Below are 6,740 nucleotides of genomic sequence, written 5' to 3'. Positions count from 1 at the left end.
GCCATGTTGTAACGTTTCTGCACTAAAAGATGTAAGCCAGGTGAAATCAATATAAAATAGTGTCAATCGAAGTCACCTAATGTGACTTGTACGACTGAACTCATAGCTCATCAGTAAGATGAAATCGATATAAAATAATATGTTAGTCGGAGTCACCTATTGTGACCTGTATGACTGAACCAATAGCTCATCAGTATATGTTAGCACACGAGTCAGAACCATCTATTGTGGTATGTACGGCAGAGCTGGGTGTAATTATGTACGCTCAAGTGCTACAATCAAGGTTCTAAAAAATGCTAGGTGCTAGTTGGGCGACGGACTAGCGCCTAGCGCCTAGGCGGATTTGGGTAAATTTCTTATATATTTTATGAATGAATTAAATTTACTGTATCAAATGTAAATAATTATTGACTAATATGCTATTTCTTATAGCAGAACATACATATGTGAATGTTTTATGTACTGTAAACACGGAAATTCCTGCGATGAACGAGACAAGAACACGTGTATAAAATAATATTTGTATTAATGATTTAGGGGTTACAATATCTTCTAACTTGATCATCTGATTCGGTCTTCGTAAGGTGTAAATTTATGGATTGTGTTGTTGATCCAATGGTCGTTGGGGCTTGATCCTGGATGAACAGTTGTGCGGATTTGTTGATGTCGTTGATCTAAAGGGCCGTCGGGGCTTGATCTTGGGATGAACGGATGATGAACACTTTCTTCAAGGACCGTCGGGGCTTGATCTTGAATTGGTGGAAGTTCTTCAAGGGCCATCGGGGCTTAATCTTGAAGAAGGATTTGACGAAGAACGAAGAGAGCTTTCTTGATCCTTCAAGATTTGCTTGAAAGCTTTAGAGTTTCAAAGCTTCAAGGTTTTGGTGTAATGTCAATTGGTCCCTCAAAATGAATGCATTGGCTTCCTATTTATAGAATTTTCCAAGGCCTAATTTTGAATATAATATGCAGATGAAATAAATCGTTTCTGCCAGGTGTTGACACGTGTCCTATTTGATTACTTTTCCGATTTATTTTGATTTTTCGTTTAGTCACACGCTATGTGTAAAATTTATGCGACACGTGAACGTTGAAATTATAACTATTGGTCAACATTTATTTCAACTAAATTTCGATGTCTACAAATGCCCCCACTTCAAGGCGCGTCGTATACATATGTTTGTCCCATGTAGGAGATGCGTTTTGAAGTCCCTTAATGTAGATGTCGATCCAAGGGCCATCGAGGCTTGATCTTGAATTGGGCTGGAAGTTTCTTCAATGGCCGTTGAGGCTTGATCTTGAACTTCGTTTGAAATTTCTTCAAGGGCCGTTAAGGCTTGATCTTGAATTGGGCTGGAGATTTCTTCAAGGGCCGTTGAGGCTTGATCTTGAATTGGGTTGGAAGTTTCTTCAAAGGCCATTGAGGCTTGATCTTGAATTGGGCTGGAAATTTCTTCAAGGGCCGTTGAGGCTTGATCTTGAACTTCGTTTGAAATTTCTTCAAGGGCCGTTGAGGCATGGGCCGTTGAGGCTTGATCTTGAATTGGGCTGGAGATTTCTTCAAGGGCCGTTGAGGCTTGATCTTGAATTGGGCTGGAAGTTCTGAGCAAGGAATAGGAGAGTTCCTTGGTGGTGGTGATTTGGTGCATTGTACGACGAGGCTTTGCTTTTTGATCTCGAGTTCTTCAACTTAGACTCCTTCTGCTAGGTTAATTGATAGCGCATGCTGCATTCTTCTCTGCTTGTTTCTTCTACACGGTAGGCAGGCACGAGGTAGAGGTGATGGTCTGTTTCTTTGTTCAATCTTTCCAAGTGCCGACCGATTGCTTTCTTTCTACTTATCCCGCAGGAAAAAACAAGGGTAAAGGAAAAGCATGCCATAAGATATCTTTGCCTTTGACTCTGATGATATGAGGTACTTTTGCTTTTGAAGAAGTTGCGAATGAATCGACACGTGCTTTGTTGTGCTTGTCTCCACATGCTTCAATGTATCATTTTCACTTCCCTTATCTGTTCTTCAGACAGATGTGGTATATTCTCTGGAAGCACAAGATGTTGAAACAATGGGTACTTCGAGAGCAGTGCTAGGTAAGCAATCAGGGAAGGGTTCTAGGCAATCAGCTCCAGATCGGAAGTTTGAGTGGAGGTTCCGACATATTGCTTTCTTTATCCTTGTCTTTGCAGGTAAAAACAAGGACAAAGGAAAGGACAAGGAGATTGCATGATAATAGATACTCTTGCTTTTTATGCTGATAATATGAGATACTTTTGCTTTTGAAGACTTGTTGGCAGAGGTATCCCAAGGGATGAGGAATACTGAGTGACTCGAAAGGCTTCATTGGGAATGCATTCTCGGAGATGAAGAAATGTTGAGTATATTTGCCTTGCTCTAGAGGGTGAAGGTTGACATTTATAGGATTTTCTTCATAGCCGGTAGAGGTACTATTCTTTCAATCGTGTCGGCAACCGTTGGGTGATTTGAACAGTATGGCTCACGCGCTTTCTACTTCATCGGAAATCTTCAACAGATTGCTCGTGATTTCCGCAAAGCCGAGTGTGCATGTGACACGTGCTGACGAGGCTGAAAAAGCTGGGGCTTCTTCGATATTTGAGATCAACGCTTCGACAAATTGCCTGTGATTTCTGTAAAGCTTAGTTTGCGTGTGACAGGTGCTGACGAGGCTGAAAAAGCTGGCGCCTCTTCGATATCTGAGATCAGCGCTTCGACAAATTGCCTGTGATTTCCGTAAAGTTGAGTTTGGGTGTGATAGGTGCTGACGAGGCTGAAAAAGCTGACGCCTCTTCGATATCTGACATCGGCGCTTCGACAAATTACCCGTGATTTCCACAAAGCTGAGTTTGCGTGTGACAGGTGCTGACACTTTTGGAAAAGCAAGCGCCTCTTTGATTTCTGAGATCGGCCCGTGGTTTCTGAGCAGGCCTAGCTTTTGAGAAAATAGACGCCTCTTCGATTTCTAAGCCGGTTCCTCTTCGATTTCTGAGTTTTTATAGAGGCACGCATTACGTTCCAAAGCACACTTGAATTGCCACCTGTGGAAGCTCCATTCTTGCATATCTGAGATCTTGATCTGTCCGACCTCTTCTTTTTCTTCAACACCTTAGGAAATGTCTTGCCCATCTAACCGTCGTCTTGACTTGAATGTCGGGGAATATATTGACATTTCTTCTCCACACAACATTTGATATCTGTCCTTCTTATCCTCTAATGGTCCTCTTACAGTTGGGGACTCTGTGATGAAGAACGATACAACGGCTATGTGGTTGCTAGAAATATTCTCACTCTAAGAGACAGTAAGATGCTTTCCAAGCGGTCCGACAAGATGGCTGTTCAAGATTCTTTGGCCTTCAGCGTCCAATGTGCAGGCTCAGTATCAAACATGGGCCAACGCCTTCTTGCTCGATCTTGTTAGGTTGAGTCTTTGATGGCCGAGGTGGCTAGTCTTCGGCAAGAGATCAGAGGGCTCATGCACGAGAATAAAGAGTTGTACATGCTCACAACTAGTTACTCAACTAGTATGAGAATGAAGCTTGACCAACTGGCGGAGTCCGAAGTTCGGGTTCGGAGTGATCATCAAAGGTTTGTAGCGTTACTCTCGAGGCAACTTTTGCCTTCGTCATCTGGCGTTTCACCAAGTGTTGAGGTTTCGAAAAATCAAACGCTGGCGCTTCGTCTTTCTGGAGCTCCGTCGAGTGATGAGGCACCTCCTGATCAACCTTTGTAAAGGCTCCCTATTGTTTTTTTTTTTAAAAAACTCATGTAAAATGTACATTTCTGTAAATCAAATAAATGAGTTTTGCTTCATTCAGATGGTTTTTATCTTTTGGCACAACTATGCTAAATGGGTATGAAATTTGTTAGTGAGTATTTATTTATTTATTTATTTTTTAACAAAATAATATTACTATACAATAATTGCTCCAGTTTGCAGAAGCCAACTTAAAAAAATATTCATCAATGACAATGGGTATGGGTGTGCCATGCTTTCCACTTCCTCGGTTGTTCTCCATCTCCAGACAACATTTCCTTTTCTTTTTTTCATTATTTTCCTCCCTTTATTCCTTGCTTTTGCTTTCTACTTTTACTTTTGTTTCCCACTCCCTTTCCTGCAACTTTCAAAACGTCAGGGGATTTTTGGTTGAACACTGCAACTTTCAAAACGTCATGGTTGGCAGAGCCCATATGCACAAAGGGAATTTGAGCTTTTGCTATTGCTTTTACTTTCTCTTTTCTTTCTTTTCCATTGTGCCTTCCTCTCTATCTCTGTCTCTGCACTGCTGTCCATTTGTAAAAAAAAACATCTTTGGAGGTCATCACTCATGAGCTCCGCGACCACTTTCTTTGGAGGTCATCAAACTGCATGTGCTTGCATGCATCTTGATCCATTTAATCACAGAGAATTAATGGAAAGCATCGCCAGGCAAAAGCAAAAGCATACCAAATATCAGTCTCATTTTTTTCTTTTTCTTTTTCTATTCTTTTCCCACATGTGCTCCCCCGTGATTCTTCTTCCCGTTCAAATGATTCTCTTCGTTGGATACTGGAGTGCCTTGTTCTTGGGATTTTTTGTCGAAGTTGTATGATTCTCCTCGCTGTGCACGGCCCTCTATTCATGTGCCTCTTTGGAGACCATTATATATATATATATATATATATATATATATATATATATATATATATATATATATATATATATATATTGGATAACAGCAACTGCACCATTGCTCAACCATTTCAAAGCTATTGGGCAGCCACTGCATTCTTGTTGCTTTGCACTGCCATTGCACAACTATCTGCACTGCCTGCCGTCTTTGCTGCCCTGCCTTGTCATTCTTGCTGCACTGCCTTACGTCCTTGTTGCACTGTGTTCTTCGTGCTGTTTGTGGGAGTTTGGTTGCAGTGTAGACGAGGCACAAATCGTCACGAGTGAGCTGCTTGTGGCGGAAGGAGAGTTACTGCCGTGGTCAGGAAGAAGAGAAGGCAGTCACTTGGTAAGTTCCTTCGCGCGACCTTCACTCTGAGGCTCTGTCGTTTTACGTTAAAGGTGAATCTTACATGCACATATATATATATATATATATATGTGTGTGTGTAAGGAATCAATTGAATGTTCTGACATGTACATATATATATATATATATATATATGTAAGGACATTGATTGAACCATCCCAATACCGTGTGCATATTCTATATATATATATATATATATATATATATATATGAAAGTTGGTTGTGATTGATACCGTGCACACATGTGTATATATAGATGGAAACTGATTTGTCCCATCACCAAACTGTGCGCTTGTCTATATATATATATAACATAATATAATATGTCCTTCCTTTTTTTTTTAATGCACAATGTGTGTGTCCACTGATGGATTTCTTTGTTCGTAATGTCAGGAATCTTTAATCTTGAGAAGGCAGAGCTTGACGCCAAGATCTTCACGAAGCTTTTAGAGTCGTGGTAGCAAGCCGTGGGTGTGCCAGGGATTGCAAGGTAGGCTTCGCTGTGAAGTGCCTTTGGATCATAGTTTTCCCTCGATGGTACGCTGTCGTGTGGTGCTGTGCCAGAGACTACAGTAGGGTTGCGTAGTACGATTTGCGTAGCATTTTGGTTTTCTTCGCCAGTGTAGCGTGCTTTGAAGGACCGCTCTATAGATGCCCTATTTGCCGTGCTGCTCAAGTTTTGTGGCTGAAATTTTTTCTTGCAGTCATGGTATTTTTCAAGTGTTTTGAGAGCAACACTATCACCATTCTTACGAAGGACGGCGATTCGCAAGATAAGGGAACAACGTTGAAGCTTTACGCGCCACTGACTGGTTCTAAGGCGCTTGCTCGTCTTGCGAAAGATAACTCCATGCATATTAAGTCGTGGTCTTCTGAAGTATCTTGGGAGGTGGTAGACTCTGTTCGAACAAATACGAAGAAGACGTGCTTATCGAGGGTTCTTATCTTGAATCCTTCGCACCATGCTCGTGACAATCATCCGGCTTCGTTTAAGCTTCTTAGTGATCACATCCGCAGCGGAGCTATGGCTTGGAATGGTACCCTGTCGACTACTGGAGAGGCCGCTCTTCTGATGAGTTGAGAGCATTTGAAGATCTTGGCATAGCATCAAAGCATGTGGATGAGTCTTACCTAGCTACTTTCTTAGCTTGTTGGCTTTGTAAGTTTGTTTTCCCAACAGGCGACGTCAACTTAGTTCGTCCTGGAGTTTTCAAAGTTGCTAGCAAGATGGCTGCATGCGAGTCTTTTAGCCTTGCTATTCCGGCCTTAGCCAACATTTATAATGGCTTGAGCATTGTTTCGAACTCGGGAAGCACTGAAGATCGTGCTGCGGTGCTTCCTTACCACTACGTGCATGGTTGGTTGGGTGAATATTTTTTGGCACTCATTTTTCTTTGTCGACTCTAGACAAGTCAAGACCTTATTCATCGACTGCAGCCAAGTTAGGGCCTTTGATGACGAAGTATTCTAGCATGCTTTCCGTGAAGAGCCTTAATAATTTGCAGGCACGAGCGCTGTTTAAAAGTTGTGAAGATTTAAGGATGGACTCCTTAGCAAGAGTTGGCTCGGTGCGGTGAGGCATCGTAGACAATTTGCATCTCCTCTTTTCAGACTTGTCTTATCTTATAAGTCTTCGCTCGGGGTTTGTTTCTTTGTGGCAAGAAGACCAATGCATTGTTCCCCCACCGTTTCAACAGGCAATTTGGTTT

The sequence above is a fragment of the Malus domestica genome, chromosome 04 (assembly GCF_042453785.1).
Source record: "Malus domestica chromosome 04, GDT2T_hap1".
NCBI classification, from domain to species: Eukaryota; Viridiplantae; Streptophyta; class Magnoliopsida; order Rosales; family Rosaceae; genus Malus; species Malus domestica.
Note: the sequence above shows the minus strand (reverse complement) of the source record.